The sequence below is a fragment of the Marmota flaviventris genome, chromosome 8 (genome assembly GCF_047511675.1).
Source record: "Marmota flaviventris isolate mMarFla1 chromosome 8, mMarFla1.hap1, whole genome shotgun sequence".
Lineage (NCBI taxonomy): Eukaryota > Metazoa > Chordata > Mammalia > Rodentia > Sciuridae > Marmota > Marmota flaviventris.
Genome location: NC_092505.1, coordinates 74,343,975 through 74,365,996, shown reverse-complemented (window position 1 = coordinate 74,365,996; position 22,022 = coordinate 74,343,975).

Here is a 22,022-nt window from a genome sequence, read left to right as displayed (position 1 = left end):
CATTGTTCTTTTATTGCTTTCACTTACTACTGGTCTGTCTCTGTTGGTATTCTATGTCCTTATTTTACATATAGCTGATTAATTATTTCTGATACATATAAACTCCACAAAAGTTGAAGTCCTGGCTTTTAGATAAATAATGGAAACATGTTCATTTATTTCCAATTTTCCTCCTAGAACACCCAGGAAAACATTGAACATACCTGGTACACTAAGATATCTATTTTGCCTTTCAAACTATAGTCTGTCCTCCTCCCCTCCAGACTCAGCTGTATTTTTTTTTTTTTTGCATATTTTAGAGACTTTCTAAAGAGAATTACTGCCTCACTATTTGTCAAGGCAAAACAGACATGGTTCTCCTCCTCAAATAGTGAAATGTACCAAGTATTTCAGGTATTGGGGCTAATTATTAATCAAGTACATTTATTGATATTTTTAACCAAAAAAAGCCCCCCTAAAAGAACAAATAAATAAAAGCCACAAAACACCCATTGAAGGCATCTTCTGCTCCTTAATCTACACAACTTGTATGGAAACCTATTCAAGCCATCATGCAGACAACAGTTTTAAAGAAAGTGTAAAGACACAAGCCAGACCCAGGCTTTCCCAGGATGTTAGTATAGTGGGTGATTTCTGGGCCCTAGAAGTGATTATTAAGGAGATGGAACAACCTCTAAGGCTCAGATTTATACCTTCTGGGGATGAAGAAAAGATCAAATTGGTGCAACATATGATCCGAAGGGTCAATTCTGGGAGTAGTAGTGCATATTTGAGTCCCTTCTCTGAGGTTAAACTTCATCAACATTATTCCTTCTTAGGTCAATATTTTTCAGGCACCTTAAAATTCCCATACAATACTTATATGTAAGGGTTCTGTGTTTGGGATTGGGGTCACTGATGACTTCATGGCTGTGGAATGCTTGGTGCCTGGGAAAGTTTCTGTGCAAAGGAATAGGATGCTTAGTTGCTATGATAATGGCCTCCATATTAGAGTCTTATCAGCTTCCACCTTAATCTTAGGCACATAACTCCTGGGAATAAAGGAACTTTCTTGCTTGATAACTACAATGTTTCACCAAGCTCAGGTGCTCCTGGAGTTGCCCGCCTAACAGTAACTTCAGATAATGGACTTTCTTTAGAACTGCACAAAGCTCCTAACATTGCATTTTGTAAATATGGAATGTAACTACAGAATAAGCAACTTTACTGATACTGTAAACAATAATGTGGTTATGATACTAATGACCTAAGGTAACCTATTGTTATAAATAAGTGTGGCTGCTTGGACAAAGAGCCACTCTGTCACCTTCCCTGTCTCTGTACCTTATCTGTCTCTCTGTCTACTTTATTATTATTATATACACTTATGTCTAAAACTTGTTTTGTATTATATAAGTTTCTATTATTCTGACATTTAGAATATTTTAATATTTCTATTAAAATTTATTTTTATTATAATTAACCATCAGTCAAGTCAAAATACATTTAGTGATGGCTTTGTCTTTCCATGACTATTGTCTGCAAAATTTAAAAATGTTCTGCAACCCTCCAAGAACCAGATAAATAATGCAGGCCATCTCACTATGTCCCCTCAAATATGAATAGAATAGTGACTCTGAAGCAACAAACCCCCATATCCTGACCCTTGAGACCCATGAATATGACATATTTTTAAAAGGGCCTTTATTGACATGATAAATTAATGATATCAATATGAGGTCAGCAAGGTAATTGTGTGACAAAACATAGAAATTTAATTCATTGTGAAAATGAGTATGCTTTATGATAGAGGTTACTGCTTCTCAAAGGAGTGTCGAAACTCTTGGGAATAAAGCTGTGTGTCCCATGAAAATTAATGTTTGTCTTCTGAGATTATCACATTTTCTTAAGCATTTGTAATAAATGGTATATTTATGTGAGTTGGAACACATTTAGCAATCCAAAAAGATACATAATGTTGGAGATGCAACTAACATAATTTTTAAAAACATGATATTTCAGAAATGGAATAATTGAGAGTGAATGGAATTAAGGAGAACCAGGTTTGTATTAGTCCCCAAGTCCACAAATTTAAAATAAAAACTCACACTTTATTTGCAGCTCGAATCTCCTTAGGAGAAAATGGGAGTTGATAAGAGGACAATATACCATGTGATAAGAACAAAATTAACAATAATAGATACATTTACTAAGAACTTACTATGTGGCAAATATTATTCTGAATGCTAAAATAATATTCCTATTCTATATTTACAAAAATGAAGAAATTGATAATTACACAGATGAAGGAACCAGTAACTTACCCCAAATATGACTGACTTTAAGGTTTTTGCTTAATTTGTAGGTTGTATTCCTAAACTGGTTGAGTACATTTTATAACTTAGTGCTCTAATTACACATTGATTTAGAAAATTGTGCACTTTATGTCAGCAGATGTGCCAGAAAATTTAAATTTATTACCAGTAAATTCTTCTTTCAAATAATACTTAATTTGGATCTTTTGACAGGGCACAGTCATTCAACAAGTTAAAATAATTTATTTTATAGATTAAGAGATTGAATGAAACTGGTACTTTGAAAATATGTGCAACTGCTAAACTTTTCTTGAGTTTCCATATCTATGTATTAGAATCATACTATGGCCTTGTGATGTAGTAAATAGGCATTTCCCTAGTTTTATTCTGAGAATGAAATTAATAGCTTTAATTTTTTTCTTAGAGTCAGGGAAGATCTTGGAAGCTGATTGAGGGAGAAAGGTTTTCTCTTTGGAACTGTGGTAAATTTGCCCCAGAAGGTCTCTAAGTTATGGAAAGACCTAGAATATTGTTGATGGAAAGTATATGAGCTGAGGAGAGCTTTCTGTATTTTAGAGTTCCTAGGAGCCAGGATGTAAAAAACTGAGCACTGGGATCAGGAATAGATCACATGCAGCAATTATGAGTGTTTATTGTCTTATTGTTACCTACAAGTTTTGGGCCAACTCTTGCTAATATCCAGTGTCCATGTGTGTAATGACAGTTAGAGAAGGGCCTACGTTCACCCTTGGGAAGAAATTATTCAGTGCAAACAATTTCTAAAAGCAGTTACTTTTTAATTTATTGTTAAAATGTCACCTTTACCCTGAAGAAACAGGTCATGTTTCTTTTTCTTAAAGTACTGCTACATAGCAAATTACTGACAGTTATTGTCATCAGAGAAAAGGTCAACAAACTTAGAAATACATAATTCATCATATATTCAATAACTTTTTTGAATTTTGCCACGAGATCAACTGCCACCGTGCAACACAAACACTGTTGATCATTGCTGCCCTTCCTTTATTCCAAAATGTCTTAGTGAGTATGACATGTTCAATGTCCCATTGTATTAAATGAACTACGTTGTAAACACATCCATTGCCTTACAAACCTCTGAGACTTGACACATTTTTCCATCCAATACATGTCAATTTTTTCTTCCTTCTTGTAAAAATCTTTTAAAAAATTGTATACATTTCACAGTTTCCCTGTTTTCATTTTTCTGTCTTAATTTTTAAAGCCAACCCACTAGTTAGGTTTATGATCCTAGCACAACATTGATACCACTTTATTCAAGGTATCCAATGACCTTGAAAAGACTATACTTTGTAGTCATTTTCAGTGCCCAATTTAATTGATCTATCCATTGTGGTAGATAGAACTGATTAATTTCTTGTAGAAACATTGTCTTCGTTATTTTTTCCCTCTTGGGAGTCTGTTTTAGACAAGTTTTTAGCTGCTGTGACTAAAACACGCAAACAGAACAATTTTAAAGGTGAAAAAGTTCATTTGAGGTCTCATGGTTTCAGAAGTCTCAGCCCATAGATAGCTGGATCCATTCCTCAGGGCTTAAGGTGAGGCTAAACATCACAGGAGAAGAGTGAAGAGTGAAGCATCTCACAGGAGGATGAGGAAGCAGAAAGGGAGTGTTCCACTGGTCAGATTCAAAATATGTACCCTAAAGGCCACGGCCCCAGAGATGCACCTCCTCCAGCCACACCCTACCTGACTTCAGTTATGACTCAGTTAGTCCCATCAGGGAATTAATGCACCGGTTTTGTTAAGACTCTCATAACCCAATTATTTCTCTTCTAAGCGTACTTACATTGTCTCACACATACCTTTTGGGGTATCTCACATTCAAACCATAACAGAGACTATATCTTCTATGCCTTTTTAGTCTCTTTCACTGGTACTTTTTAACCTACCAAACCTCTACATATTGGACTGACCCAGTGCTAGATTTCTTTTTTTTTCTATTTCCACACTCTTAGCTTGTTTAGTAACTTGATTTTAAATACCATCCATGCTTATGGACGCTAAATGTGTAACTCCAACTCAGATCTCTTTCTTAACATCAATTTACCTACAAACTCACCCCACCCACACACAGTTGCTTACTTGTTATCTCTACTTCAATGAGTAATAAAAGTCTCCAAATTGAATGTTTAAACTAACAGAAATTCTACTCTCCCTCTCCCTCTCAAATTAGTACCATTTTATTTCTTCTACATTTCATTTTATAGCAACAAGATTGCTCCAGTTACTTAGACCAAAACTTTTGTGTCATCTTTAACTCCTCCCTTTCTTTCTTTCTTCACCCCCAACATCTGGTCATTCCAACAAATCCTGTCATTTCTATATTCAAAATGTATCTAAGGTGTTGCCTAATGGTTACAAAGTTTCAGGGGTTTTTGTTTTTGATGTTGTTTTGGTTTGTTTCTTGTTGTTTTTTTTAACTTTTAGGCAGAATGATTTAATGACTCTAGGTCACCAGGGAAGAATTGTAGTGTTTCAATTTTGCAAGATGAGAAGAACTTGGCTGCACAGAAATGCAAAAGTACTTAATGTTAATGAACCATATATTTTAAAATTGTTAAGTTTATTTTTTAGCATTTGTGTTTTGGGTATTTTACTTATAATTAAAATATTTTATTCATAATTAAAAATAATAAAAGTACAAAAAAATTAATGCAGAGTTTGACTAGATCCTTACTACTCCCAATTACTTCCAATTTACTAATCTAGGTCAATGTTCATTATTTGTTACAAAGAGTCCTACAATAGAAAGGAATACAATAGGCCAGTCTCTCTGATTTGGCCCCTATTTCCTTGAAAGTGTATTCTCTATGTTAACAGCAAAGTGATCCTATTAAATATTAGTCTGATCATATCTTTCCTCTTACAGTGTTCCCTCTTACTCAGGGTAGGTAGGAACTAAAGTTGTTGGAATAACATGTAAGGCTCTATTGCCCTCCTTTTCTGATAATCTATAACTTGCTCTTTTATTCCCTGTGCTTCAGCCACACTGGCCTCTTTGCAGGTTATCTGACACTCCTTAAAGTCCTTGTGCATGTCTGTCTTCTTATCTAATATCTAGTATGTATAAGGATAGTTCTCTCACTTTATATCTTCCTTTAAAAGTCATGTTCTCAGTGAATTAATATTTGCCAAAAAACAACCTCTATGTTTTTCTCCCAATTCACATGCTCTTCTTGCAATGTGATACTGACCCTCCTCCAATGAAGACGTGACATTATGTCCTCTTCCCTTGAATTTGAGCATGCATATCAGTATGAGGAAAGTCACGTAATGTGATTGTTGAAGTTAGGTCTGTTTCCTCTTAGGATGCTCCAACATCTGTGCTATGCAGAAGCTCGGGTCATATGAAGATATAGTGTATAGCTTCTGTGACAGAGCCTCAGCTTAGTTCTCCAATTTCAGCCAGTGTTATCCAGTGTTGTCAGGGAGACTCCACATAATGAACACACAGTCATAGGCTTGAACCTGCCAGGTTTGAACATCTGCAGGCTTTAACCTGCCAGCCAAAGACACAGATATTTAAAACCAGAGACAAGGCATCCCTCATGTTCCCTGTTCACATTTCTAATCTATAAACTCCATGAATGTAACAAAGTTCTTGTTTTTATCCTTCCATTTAGAGGTGGTTTGATGTATAGCAGTAAGTAGATGGAAGGGGAACACAGAAAAGGCATACTTGCTTCTAACTCTTTTAGCTGAAACCACATCCATTTTCCTATTATTCTTTTGATCAGAAATCAATCATTTGGCCTAATCTAACTGCAATTTCTCTTGTTACATTGGGAGATTGGAAAATGTAGTCTCATTGTGGTGCTAATATAAAGCTATCAGCTTCTGACAGTCCTTTGCGATTTAGTCTTTCATTATTATATTTTTATTTTCTGACTCTCAAACTAGAAGATATATTTCATTTTTTTTTTCTTGTTTACATATGCCTGCCACGTAGTGGATGCATATCAAGTGATTGTTAAATGAATTGAGTTTTTGATGAAAAAAAAGCTTTTGAATAATACAGTGAATGAATTTCTTGTTGATATATTCTCTGTAAATTTATCTCTGAGGCTACTTCATATTGTGATCAAAGTAATCATACTACTTTTACTAACATTTAAATAGTTTTTACATTAAATACTATTTTATTTAAAATAATACTTATTTTAAAGAATACTTTATCTCTGATGCAGTTTTCTTCTAATGGCTAGACAAGAAAATAAATCTCCACATGTCCCAATACTTTAAAATAACTCAACAAATGTTATAAACTCAGATATGTTATAGATATGTCTCACGTATGAAAATGAAAACTAAGAAAGAATTTAAACCAATTCATTTTCATCATCTTTGCTAGTACTTGATTTAACAATTCTAACTTTAATATTCCATTTGTTTGAATAGTTTTAAGTCACCCTCTTATTTTGTAAATGACCTTTTAGAAGACAATATTAATTAATCCATTATTAAAGGGGGACACTTAAAATTCAAAGGACTGTTCTTTGTGCATACACAACTGAGAGTGCTGGACTCATAGAAAGTAAGCTTGGTTCCTTGTCTTTTGGCTCCTCTACAGGACCTTTTATACTTGTTTTAAGAATGGGTTAGGCCCTTTTAAGGGTACATCTAATTACAGGTCCACCTGGAAACTCTATCTCACTTTGGATTAACTCATTATCAACCTAATCACAGGGGTGAAATCCCATCCCATGAAGAGGTTTTACACACACTTGAAGGAGGGAGTTACACAAGGCATACACATCAGGAGGCAGCAATGTTGGGGTAGTATCAGATTTCTGTCTACTGTGATGGAGAGCGCAGTTGCATCCTCAAAATTATGGAACCATATACATCCCTTTAAAAAAACTCACAGGAACTCTATGTGATATGAGTGAAGGAATTGATATTAGACATTATATTAATTATGTGTAGAGTTCAATTTTCTCATTTAAATAAAAACCCTAATATTTTCTTCTTGTACACAGTGGACTATCATGTCTGCATACAAACTTGTACACATTTCATTTTTAATCCATCCATATAAGATAAATACCCACCCAAAATCCAACATTGTATTGGCAAATGTGGATTCCAAGGTCTTTGTCATATCCAGGGCTCTTAAGTGGTCCTAATTAACCGCCTTCCCTGGGGTGACTTTTCCCCTTCAGTTCAATTCACATCAAAAATGAATTTTGGGGACTGTCTGATGTTTTAGGATTTATTTCAGCATACTTACAAGATGGAAAATGGAAGCAGGTGGGTGACATAGGCTTGAAATAGGGGTCAGATGAACACCTAACCAGTAATATCTGCATTTCAAGGATTTTGAAGGATTCTTTCCCCTCCATTATATCTGTATAGGGTAAGCTCAGGCCAGTGTTCAAGTGTCTTTTTTTTAATAAATGGAATTTAAGCTAATAATATAAGGAAAACCTTTTTTTTTAAAGTTCATAAGAGTTGCACCTAGGCAGTAGTGATCTTGTCTCCTCTAAATCCTCAAGCAAAGGTTGGAAATCACGTCAGGTTGCAGCATACTGCTAAGAAACATATAGTGTGGTCCCTGTAAAACAGTTATGTGGGTATTATGGCTATTCTGAATCTAAAAACTATTATATATTTTTTGCAGTATACTATAGCTTCATTGCCTATGGCTATGATAGATGAGTCTTGGTATGCTGTATCCCGAGTTGTTATTGAATGAACAAATAAGGATTGAGATGATTGTGAGAAACAATTTTTCTTAAGAGAAAAATGTTGCCTGGCACAGCAGCCCATGCCTGTAATCCCAGCAGTTTGGGAGGTTGAGGCAGGAGCATTGAGAGTTCAAAGCCAGCCTCAGCAACAGTGAGGTACTAAGCAACTCAATGAGATCCTGTCTCTAAATAAAACAGAAAATGGGGCTGAGTTAAATTCCTGTACCAAAAAAAAAGAAAAAAAAAAGACAAATGTAGTGCTTTCAGCTTATGACCAAAATGAGAGGTTTTGTTTTGTTTTGTTTTTTGTTAGAAGAAACTTGAAATTTGAGGAATACGCAATTTCTTTAAATATGCTTCCCACCACCCTTCCTCGTGTCTCTTTCTTATAGGGGAAATAGAGGTTGAAATAACAAGAAAAGCAGATCCATAGACTCTCTCTAGGACACTGAGGATGGAAGACAGTACTATTTCATGGTCAGTGTAAATTTTTGTATCATCCACTAAGTGGTGGAGTGAATATCAGAAGAAAAAACTAATCAATTGTAAAACCTGATGCACAGTGGATCACACAGAAGATTACAGAGATACAATTCAGGAACCAGAGAAGGAAAACCAGAGGACATAGGAGCAATGTGAGTTATGGGTGGGCTTTCCAAATCCAGATAAACATTAAGAAGAATACATGCCTGATAACTTCTAGCAAATTTTGGGCAAGAGCTAAGATACCCAGGATGCTTGTTCTGAGTTTAAACAGAAGCAAACAAAGAGTAAATACAGAGTTCGTGATTCTCTTATGCCCTTTCCCCACAATCTTGGCTGCTGGAGGCTCTGGACAGCGGATACAGCTAGAAAGATACGTAACAGTCTCCACAAAAGTGATGTTCTTTGCCATTCAGAAGATAAACCTATGGTTTTGTTGGGGAAAAAAACAAACTGAAAAGGAGGAAATTTATTATAATTATATCCTTCCAAGGCCATGAACTACTACCCTATGTGGAAACATTTCATGATTTTGACACTTTATCTATATATTCATTTAAACATATCTCATCTAACTTTTTCTTTAAAATAATTTTTCTAATATCTTTATTTGCCTTCTGTGTCCAATGAATATGGATAAATGTTGAATATTTTTTAGACAAGAAACATCATGTTCCATTCATCTTTGCTTAATTGTAATAGGCAGTCTATTTTTGCACATAACTATATAGATGAGTATATTTCTAAGAGTAATTAGACTCATTAATAATTTTGTTTTGTTTTTTTTTCAATTATTATATTTATATTTTCATATCTTGACAAAAACATTTCATACCTTGACATAAAAGGTAACTTCATACATAACCACAATTTTTCATATTGAAATATGACACTTTTTGTTTTAGAGTCCATGGTAATTATAAAAGAAAAATTCTGAGACTCCCTAAATTACAATTATAAAGGCCAGATGATGGGCAGGAGGAGAAATACAAAAGTTAAATAGTTAACATGTGTGGGCCAAGTAAATACTACTACACCGGCCTAAGTGTATGTTGAAAGCCTGATTTATAACCCAGGCAGCCAACCTCCAGGTGTCACCATGTCTGGATTAGGACATGGTCTTCATTAATTTAAGATAATTAATCTTAACCAATCCAGAAGTAACAAATACTTCTTCTTATGGACTCTCCTCTTATCCCCCCAAATTTCCTTCACATTATCCCATTCCCTGTTATTAACAGGCAATATAGGTTCAATGTAATCAAATTAGATTCTCTTTCCCTCTTAGGTATAGTAAACATATTGCCAGCTGCTATCTATCCTTGAAGCCAATAATTCCAGAATTATTCCAGAATCTATTCCTTTTTTGACTTTCATCTATAATGGCTTAATATTTCTTTTATTTATAGAGACTTCAGTCTTTCAGATCTCTGCAACACACATTTTCAGGGAGTGGAATTGTTCATTTTATTCATTCTGAAGTCTAGATGCTTGCATTCAAATATTGCTCTACCACTTAGATCCTTAGCATCACTTCATCTGGCTGTGCTTATTTTCCCAACTGTTAAATTGAGGTAATGGTGGAAACTGTTTATAGAATCACTTGAAAAGCTTAGAAGAATATATATACAATGCTTTGATTAATGCCTAGTACAAAATAAATGTGTGATAAATGTTAACTATTATTATTTTCAGCACAAAACCTAGTGTGATTTAAGAATTGTTTACATCTTTGAACTTAACAAAATTAGAAGATTATATGTTTCAAGTTTCAATAATCCCAAAATATACACAACAAAACCCCATTACATTGAGCCCTGATACATTACCCCAACATGCCCTCTTTCTCTTCATGTCTACAATTTTAACACTGCTAATCTGACTTTATTAACTTGCAGTCATACTCTCATGGTGTATAGGAGGCTGAAATTATTTTCCTGAAAAACTGAAAAGATAATATGAAGTTATGGGAAGAATAGGACTGTTAAAACAGTAGACTGATTTTAGAACTAAAAGTCAGCTCTAGAATTAACCAACTCTGTGTTATTTAACTTCTATTGTGAGTGGTTAACTATTACCTTGCACCTAAATTTCCATATCTATAAAACAAATTTGTTTGGAATAAATGAGAAAAAAAGGCATGAGCAAGTAACAGAGAAGTATCAGATGCTAGGTAAACAGTTTTCTTTCTTTCCTGTTTGTTACTGTGAAGTCAAAGGGGATGTTCACATTTCACAGAAATCTTCACACACAATGTCGTTACTGTGACATTACTTTCTCCCTGTAACATTGCTTCCTTCAATACAATGAGCCTGTTGCTTTCTGTAATACTGTGTTGAGCATTCCTTTCATGACTGCCCTCTACCACTTTAAATTGGACATTAAATGTTTATTACAGATTCCTTCTCAAACCCACAACTGCTTCTCTCATATTCTCTGCGTAGAGTACATTCTCTGATGCCAAAATCCATTTTTTGTGGATTATTCTCATATCTATATGGTTAATATAGAACCTCCAAAAAAGATCCTAAGTGATTCTTCTATTAATTTTAAGTCTGGTTAATTTCATGACTGCCTTATATAATAACATTTTATACATTTTGTGTTTGTTTTCAGGTTATTTTTGTGCTTTTTCTTTATTTTAAAATATCTTTTCTATAATTTAATCATTTTGATTCACATGACTCTTTGGGATTAAATGATAATGTCAATTAATTTAATATTTTAAAGGATCAAATAACAAATCATTGTATTTTTTAAAAAGGCACATAAGTTTATTCTTCTAACATCATCAACAACCCTTTTTTGATAATCCTAAAACCTTTTCTAATTTCTCTCATTGTTCCTACAGTTACATGAAATATTTTTTACCATCCCCTTATTTTTCAAGCATCTCTATGGAAAAAAATTCAAAGATGTGATTGTTTACACCTTGAAAACATTATTCTTCTCCTCCTTTCTCTTCCAACTGAGTACAGTCATTGACTTTTTCTGTACACTATAAGTTCCTTAAGTATAAGGTCTTAATTGTTCATTAAATTAGTATAGTGTCTTGAGGAGAATACAGGCTTTGGAATCAAATGAACCTAAATTTAAATCCCATCAATATTACTTTGAAGTTTTAAAACTTATATTATTTTTTCCCTTTTGAAAATCACTTTTTTTCCCACCTATAAAAGAGCTATTACACCTACCTCAGAATACAAGAGCTCATAGAAAGTGATAAATAGAAGATGTTCACCCATTCTTTGCCAACTTCCCTTCATTATTAAAGTCCCTGCAATGCTTAGTAATGTGTCGCGACCCCTTGCCCGCAAGGAAGACGCAACACTCGGGAATCTTCTTTCAGCAGTTTATTCAGGTCCCTGATATTTCTTATTCTTTCTTCTTCTTCTCTTCTCCTCTCTCCGGATGCCCCTCCCAGCCTTAATAAAGCATCCCAAGCCCCAATGCAAAGCTGCCGCGTGGAGCTTTCTCACAGGGTGGTGTACAGGGTGGTGAAGAATCATGTGCCAACTCTCTCAGATAAGGAGTTGTTTGTCACATACTACAGCGGAGCCAGCGCCATCTCGTAATGGCGACCATAGTCTGCAGAAACGGCAGAAGCGGCTCACCACAGTAATGTACCTTGAGTGTGGTGAGAGCTCGATAAATGTTCAGAGCAGGAATAAATTATAAAAATTAAATATTTTGTTTTAGATATTAAATATAATTGATATTATTTATTATTTTCAATGCATATACTTAATTCATATAACTCAAATTCTTATGATAATTTTATAAAATCTTTATCATTGCCTTTGGAAAATGATCAAAATTTCTGACAAGTAGTGGCTGTGAATATTTTGCATGTACTAAAAGCAACCACTCTTATCATAAATTAATACTCAGATAGTCCATTGTCAATCTGTGACCTAAAGTTAGTTATGTGTCTGAGAGTTTGACACAAACTTTGTGGACATATTACAAATTCAAACTTTATGGGTATATCACAGATAATTATTTCAAAGAAGATGGGTCAGGAAATAAAAACATTCTTCAAAGATATATTAAACATAAAACAAATAGTAAGAAATACAAAAGAAAAAGTATGGTTAAAATGTAAATATATAATGAGTAGAATGAAAATTTAAAAAGGAAATAAAATGAGTGACATCATCAAGACAGAAGAAGAGGTCCCAAGCCATTGTCACACCACAGAAACAAAATTTGATAGCATTCCACAGGCAACAGTGCCTTTGAGGAGATTTTGGATCCAGATAGAAGATTATAAAATTCTGTTTAGCCTCAAGATTGAGAACTCTTTTGAAAAGATGCTCTACTACCAAACCCACAAACCATAACCTTGGCTATGTAACAGAAGTCCCCCAGTGAACTGAACTCTACTCATGTATGCCCCTGGTAACAGGACCTGTAGACCATAGATCTGACCATAGTTCCTGAAGCCTTTTCACAACTAGGCTCTAAGCCTGATCTGTCTCTGGTGACAGCCTTTCTTATCCAAAGGCCTGGCAGAAGCCAAAACTATATGGACCCCTGGTAATGGGTCTGCCAAACAAAGACCTGACTACATTCTCACAATAGGTATAGGGCCTGTCTCCATTCCCACTTGACTGTGATCTTGAAGGAAGTACAATAATCAAGGAGAGATATTTCCTTACAGAAACCAGTCAAGACCAGAAGAGGTTTCTTTCTCCTCACATGCACAGACATAAATAAAAGTCAATACAAATCACAAAGGCACACATGACATCCTGAATGCTACTAAAGGAAACTTACAAATCTCCAGTAAATAACTAAACATAGAGATTTATGAACTGTTTGACAAAGAATCCAATTATTTTAAGAAAAATCTATGAATAAAAAAATACAAATAAACATTAAAATAAATCAAGAAAATAATACATGAATACAAATAAAGAGTTTAGAAATAGAAAACAAAACACCAAATAGAAAACCATTTCTGAATAATATTATGACTAAACTGAAAATTTCAACTAAGTGTTTCAACAGGTTACACAATTAGGCTAAAAGGAAACGTTATCAGACTCTTAACACGTTAGTTAGACATGTTGAAATTATCCAGTTGGAAGTAGAAAATGGGGGAAATAATAAAAAGTGTGAAGAAATTCTACCTAGTTATAGCAGAGAACAAAACTCAATATATTTTTATAGAAATTCAAGAAGCAGAAGAGAAAGAAAAGATTTACAAATCTGGGAAGAAATTTGAACATCTAGATCCAAGGAAATTCAAATAGACTGAATATTAAGAGATCTTTACTGAGACACATAATTAAGTTGTCAAAGGAGAAGACAATGAGAATGATAATAGCTGAAAGAGAAACGTGGATCATCACATAAAAAAGAACTCCCTAAGAATTCTCAGCAGAAAACTTCCAGAAAAAGAGTGAGGAGTTACATTTAAAATGATGAAAAAAAAAAAAAAAACAAAAAGAAAGAAAAACTGCCAAGCAAAAACCATGTGCAGCAAAACTGTCCTTCAGAAATTAGTAGACATAAAGATTTTCAAAACACCAAAAAACTAAAGATGTTCATTGTCTTCAGACTTGTCTTTCAAATATGTTAACAGGAGTTCCCCAAGTTCAAACAAAGGAATACTAATTAATTTGCAATATGAAAATGTATAACAGAGGTTAAGATTTAGAAAAATTGAATATTGCAGTAATATTGATATATGTCACTTTCAACTTTAGTATCAAAGTGAAAAGAAAAAAGTATTTTTAAAATCTATAGCTGTAATAAAACATGAATGGCTACATCAAATAAAAATATGTAAATTTGAACATAAATAACATTAAATAGGGAAAAGAATGTAAAAATACAGTTTGTATATGCTGTTATGGTAAAGTTGCTATCCACTTAAAATATGCTTCTCTAAGATATTTCATGTAAATCTCATGGTAATCTCAAAGATGAAAACCTGTGTGAGACACATAAACTAAAGAGAAAGGAATTGAAGTATACTGTGACCAAAAACTCATTAAATCACAAAGGAAGACAGGGAGAGAAAGAGAAAAGAATCTACAAAATAGAGACAACTAGCAAAATTATAATAGCAAGTTCTTACCCATCAATAATTACTTTAAATATAAATGGACTAAATTCTCCCATCAAAAGACAAACAGTTGTTAACTATATTAAAATAAGATTGTGGCATGTGTTGGCTACAAGAGATGCACTTTGACTTAGATAGAAAAAAGATATTCCATACAAATGATGATCAAAAAAGAACAGAGTGAATATAATTAACATTAGATAAAATAGACTTTAAATAAATAAAATTTGTCACAAAAGACAAACAGAAGAATACAATATAATGATAGGGGCCAATTTATCAAGAGGACATAACAACTATAAATAAACATAAACCCAGCATTGGAGCACTTGAATTCTTAAATAAAATAATAACAAAGGAGAATGGAAACACATGCAACAAATGACAATAGTAGAGTGCTTCAACATACCATTTGATCAATTAATAGATTATCCAGTCAAAATATCAGCAAGAAAACACTGGGCTTTAACAGCATAATAGACGAAATGGGACTTATAGACATATACTGAAAATTCCATCTAACAGGAGCAAATGTACATTAGTCTCAACTGTACAAGGGATATTCTTCTTGATAGATCATGGTTTCTTCTTCAAAACAAATCTCCTAATTTTGAAGTAAGAAATCACATCAAGTATGTTTTTCTCCAACATTGATATGTAATCAAAATATGAATAATAAAAGAAATATTTAGAAAATACACAAATATGGAGATGAAATGATACACTCCTGAACACATAGGGAGTCCAAGAAAAAATCAAAAGGAAAATAAAAAGATAGCATGAGACGTATGAAGATGAAAAAAATAGATCTTCACCTCTTTTGTTAAGTTGATTCCCAAGTTTTTTTTTTGTTGTTTGTTTGTTTGGTTTTTTTTTTTTTTTTGAAGCTATTGTAAATGGGATAGTTTTCCTCATTTCCCTTTCTGAGGATTTGTCACTGATATATAGAAATGCCTTTGATTTATGGTTGTTGATTTTATATCCTGCTACTTTATTGAATTAATTTACTAGTTCTAGAAGTTTACTGGTGGAACTTTTAGGGTCTTCTAAGTATAGAATCAGATCATCAGCAAATAGAGCCAATTTGAGTTCTTCTTTTCCAATGTGTATCCCCTTAATTTCTGTCTAATTGCTCTGGCCTAAAGAAAGAAAACAAAGACCTTAGAAGAGGGAAAGGTCTACCTTCTTCTTGGATAGGCAGAATTAATATTATCAAAATGACCATACTACCAAAAGCACTGTACAGATTTAATGCAATTCTTATCTAAATTCCAATGACATTCATCATAGAAATAGAAAAAGCAGCCATGAAATTCATTTGGAAAAATAAGAGACCAGAATATCTAAAGCAATCCTTAGCAGGAAGAGTGAAGCAGATGGCTTCACTATACCAGAACATAAACTATACTACAGAGCAATAATAACAAAAAAGCATGGTATTGGCTCCAAAACAGATGGGTAGAACAGTGGTACAGAGTAGAGAACACAGAGACTAACCCACAAAACTACAATTATCTTATATTAGACAAAGGTGCCAAAAACATGCATTGGAGCATTGGAGAAAAGATAGAAGAAAAAGTTGGCTACGATCTACATACTGTGGGGTCGGGCTCCAAATTCCTCAATAGGACACCCATAGCACAAAAGTTAATAACTAGAATCAACAAATGGGACTTACTCAAACTAAAAAGTTTTTTCTCAGCAAAAGAAACAATAAGAGAGGTAAATAGAGAGCCTACATCCTGGGAACAAATCTTTACTCCTCACACTTCAGATAGAGCCCTAATATCCAGAGTATACAAAGAACTCAAAAAATTAGACAATAAGAGAACAAACAACCCAATCAACAAATGGGCCAAGGACCTGAACAGACACTTCTCAGAGGAGGACATACAATCAATCAACAAGTACATGAAAAAATGCTCACCATCTCTAGCAGTCAGAGAAATGCAAATCAAAACCACCCTAAGATACCATCTCACTCCAGTTAGATTGGCAGCCATTATGAAGTCAAACAACAACAAGTGCTGGCGAGGATGTGGGGAAAAGGGTACACTTGTACATTGCTGGTGGGACTGCAAATTGGTGCAGCCAATTTGGAAAGCAGTATGGAGATTTCTTGGAAAGCTGGGAATGGAGCCACCATTTGACCCAGCTATTCCCCTTCTCGGTCTATTCCCTAAAGACCTAAAAAGAACATGCTACAGGGACACTGCTACATCGATGTTTATAGCAGCACAATTCACAATAGCAAGACTGTGGAACCAACCTAGATGCCCTTCAATAGATGATTGGATAAAAAAAAAATGTGGCATTTATACACAATGGAGTATTACTCTGCATTAAAAAATGACAAAATCATAGAATTTGCAGGGAAATGGATGGCATTAGAGCAGATTATGCTAAGTGAAGCTAGCCAATCCCTAAAAAACAAATGCCAAATGTCTTCTTTGATATAAGGAGAGTAACTAAGAACAGAGTAGGGTCAAAGAGCATGAGAAGAAGATTAACATTAAACAGGGATGAGAGGTGGGAGGGAAAGGGAGAGAGAAGGGAAATTGCATGGAAATGGAAGGAGACCCTCAGAGTTATACAAAAGTACATACAAGAGGAAGTGAGGGGAAAGGTAAAAATAATACAAGGGGGACAAATGAATGTCAGTAGAGGGGGCAGAGAGAGAAGAGGGGAGGGGAGGGGAGGGGGGATAGTAGAAGATAGGAAAGGCAGCAGAACACAACAGACACTAGTATGGCAATATGTAAATCAATGGATTTGTAACTGATGTGATTCTGCAATCTGTATATGGGGTAAAAATGGGAGCTCATAACCCACTTGAATCAAAGTGTGAAATATGATATATCAAGAACTATGTAATGTTTTGAACAGCCAACAATAAAAAATTTAAAAAAAAAACCTGTGGTATGTATGTGTAATAAGAATTGTAATGCAAGAAAAAAAAGTACATGTATAAAGGCATGAATTGGCATGAAAATACTCTATATACAAAAATATGAAAAATTGTACTCTGTATGTGTAATAAGAATTGTAATGCATTCCACTTCCATGTATTAAAAAAATAAAATCAATAAGACTAAAATAAAATAAAATAAATTAATTAATGTATATGAGAAATATAAATGCCAATTACTATAATAATCATAAATGTTACATTAGTCTAATAAAACTCAAAACTTGGATGTACATAAATATATAAAACTATAAAAGGTATTCAAGGAACAGACATAAAAAAGTATTTTGGAAAAGCTTATATTAAAATGATGTCAAAGACATGCCATATATCAGGCAACTACAAATACAAAAAGAGTAAGAGTAAAATTTGAGATAAGAAACATAAAAGTACAAATAAAACATATTAAATAGCTCAAAAACTACCATAGACTTTTAGAAGAAAATAAAAATGAAAAATTTATAGAGTATTTAAAAAGTTTTATAATGCTTATAAAGCAAGTTTATAAAGTGCTACAAAATATATAGAATTCATGAGTATTTTTGACAAATTTTATAGTAATGTAGCAAGCAACATTATTTATCAAAATATAAAATGTCCTATAGAATAATAAGAGATAACATAATTTTCCCCAAAATGTATTTAAACATGTAAATAGTGTAAATAATAGAAAAATTAATAATTTAAAATATATATAAATTTTAAAACTGGTGTTAATTATTCAGAGAAGAAATTAGGGACCAATAGTCCTCAATCACATCATGAAGATAACAAAATGTTGCCAAATTAAAAAGAACAATCAAGCAAAAGTAAAAAAACAATGGAAATAGAAGGAATGTTTTTTTAAAAAAATTGAAAAGGATAAGAAGATAAAAACTGGTGAATCAAAAATGAAATTAAACAAAGAAAAAATAAAACGACCAGTACATACAAAATTATGAAATATGATAAAAATCAACATGCAAAGAAATTAAATCTTTCAAGTAATTAAAAAATAAATAAGTTCTTGAAATGCAACATCCAACTAACCAGGAGAATGAAAGTGGAAAACAAAAGTAATTTGAAATAATTATAGCAATAAAGAAAACATCAGTAATTTAGTACGAAAAAAAAAACAAGAAAATCAAATCTAGAAAATAAGTTTTCTACATAGTAAAAACATTAAATGTATTTCTTACAAAAATTCAAGGAGAAGTAAGAAAAACTCGGAAGATGTGAGCAACATGAATGAGTAATGTGATGTGGCTATATAGTCTTAATAATCAAATAATCAAAATCAAGAGGGGATTATGTCAAATGTGAAGCTTTTAAATTTAAAAATCAGAATAAATTGTAATATACTCTTAGATAAATATAATTTACCAAAGCTGAATCAATTAAAGAAATAAAATTTAAATATGTCAATTACTAAGTGAGAAAAAAAGCCAACACAACAACAAATCATCTTTCAATTTACTCATAATCACTGTAAATCCAAAATGTTTTGTATGAGGTTTCCATTATATTTTAAGCAGTAAATTAAACTTTCATTACTCAAATTGCTTGAGTAACAGAATAGTAAAAAATATTTCTCATCACATTTTTTAAACCCAGCTTATTTTCTATAAATTTGTAGAAGAAAAGATTTTAAAAACACACACACACATTAAACTCTGTATAATATATTTGTGAATTAAATTAGGCATCATGTAAAAAATTAAATAAACCAGTACAACTAGTGTTTATCCCTAAAATTCAGATGATTCAATTAGAGAACTCATTATCTACAAATTAGGTTAAAATAAACTAAATACAGATTTTATCAAATTCAACATTCATCCTGGAAAAACAATAAAAACAGAACAGGCCATTTCTCTAATGTAATGAAGTAAAATTATTTCAAACCAAATGATGTAGTCATAGTTAAAGAAATATTCCATTGATAAAAGTATTTTTATTGAAAATCAAGAATAAGGCACAGGATGCTCACTTTCATCCTAAATCATAAAAGTAAAATAATAAAAATAAATTTGAAAAACAGGAAAAAATAATTTTATGATGTTTATATAATTGTCAACCTAATGGGTTCAAAAAGGAAAAATTAAATTTCAGTTCCAGATAATTTTAAATGCAACTTTCCTAAAAAAAATACCTATATAAGAGGATAATAAACTGTCTTATTAACAAAATTGTTCAAAATAAAAAGCAGCATGCCTACAATTCCAGCAGCCTAGGAGGCTGTGTCTGGAGGATCCCAAGTTCAAGTTCAAAGACAGCATTAGCAACTTTGTGAGTCCCTGAGCAACTTAGCAATATCCTTTCTCAAAACAAAATATATTGAAAGGCTGTGGATTTGGCTCAGTGGGTAAGCATCTCTAGGTTTAATCCCTGGTACCAAAAATAGATAAATAAATAAACAAATAAATAAGCAACTGCAGTACATTTATACATGTGCTTATAAATACAACAAATTTTGTTATTGATAAAATAATTTAAACAACTTAAGTAAACGATGGTATAGTAAGTTCCTAAATGAAACTGTTCAATATTGTGAAAGATACATTGCTTCTGATATTAGTCTACTAGTCTATGTGTTATATGTATAATGAACATTTTCATTACATTTTATAAATGAAAATAATTATTCTTACATTCATCTATAAATATACAGCCTTACTAAAAAAGGCAGATTGAAAGATTTGATTTGTTATATAATAAAATTTGATATAATTATTAAGTTATATAGTGTAGAATAAATGTTACATTTAATTTTAGACATATTTTGAAGCATGTAATATAAAGTTGGAATTTATTGTTGGTTAAAAAATGAAAGATATTTATGTCATTCTTAATTCCAAAGCAAAACTCACCTGTATTAAATATTTTATAGAAAAAAAAATTATATTTATAGATACATAAGTCCATATAATAAACATTATATAATCATTAGGTAGAAAATGATGTATCTGACAATGAAGTCATTTGGCTATGTAAAATTTTAAAATATGTATGAAAAAAGACTATAACTATTAAAAAGAAATAACCATCAGAAAAAAACATTTTCATCAAATGCACATGGAGTTAATATCATAAATATATGAAAATAATCCTATCAGTGATTGTTAAAACTTCCGATTTCTTAACTTTATTATTTGCTGATTATTATTAAAACATTTGAAATGCAAACACTAATATACTTGGAAAAACTTATCTCCCTGGCAGTGTTATTTATAATACTGAATATATTATTGCGTAATCATATATTATTCATTCATTCTGTCTTGGCCTCATACTTGTTCCATTATAGCTGTACCTACATACATATCAAAAGAGTAGGAATGATGTCAAAGAAAGATACAAATAAGTAACCCTGGGAAGTCAATATTTGAAGACATGATGACCGGAAGAGAAAAAACATCTCAAAGAACATCCCTGAAAGAAGCAGTCAGTCATTTTTTAAGAACTTGGTGCTGATTTCACAATTGCCTTTATGATCTACCTCTGCCCAAAATTTCTGTGATTGTGAGCAATGTTAAAACTCAGCTGTGAAAATTGGGGCATGGTTATAGAGGATAGGAATAATAAAACTTGTGCTTTTGAAATTAATAATTCATTCTCTGGCTATAAAAAATATAAACTTAATTAGAAGTTTTGGGATATCTAGCGGTATAGTGAGACCCACTTGTGATCAGACCATCCATAGATCTGTAATGTTTAATGTTCTTATACTGCCAGATAGCTTCCTCCCTCCCTCCTCTTACTCCTATCTCCTTTTCTTCTTTCTTTCCTAATTTCTTCTTTTCTTCTGATTTTCTTTTTTTATCTTTTTCATATTCTTTAATGTTGTGATTGGTCTAAAGTCCATCTAGCTTCCCATCTTTAAACTTATTTATAGTTAAGATCATACTGCATATACAACATTTAATTTTGCTTACTTTAAAAAAACTAATTTCATATTTTAAGCACTCTTCAAAGTATTCAAATATTTATTTGTTCTGAGCTAAATTTTGAGTGGCTATATAATATTTCACAATAAGTGCTTGATTAAATCATACCATTTAGGTTGGCCTACAAGCCTTTACTACACAGATGTTTTAAACTTTCTACATTGTTGATAAAGAACAATGTCAAAATTTCAATCTTCAAATGATTTTAAAATATTGCACATGTCCATAGAATATGCAGAGTTTCGAATAATTCTCCATATATGCTTATGAATATTATCTAAACTTATCATTTAGTTTCTTTTAATACATTCATGAATTTCAGATAGTCAAAAAGAGGCATCTCTTGTCTGGAAAGATTATATTCATTGGTTATACTGTTAAGAAGTTATGAAGATCAATATCACACATAATAATTCCATTTTTAAGCAATTTATCCCCCAAACTCTTTCAAATTGCCTATGCCTACTCCATCTCAATCAGACATTAAGAAAAGAAAATGACAACAAATTAGATTGAACTATATGAGCCCAAGAGAATTATGTAAAG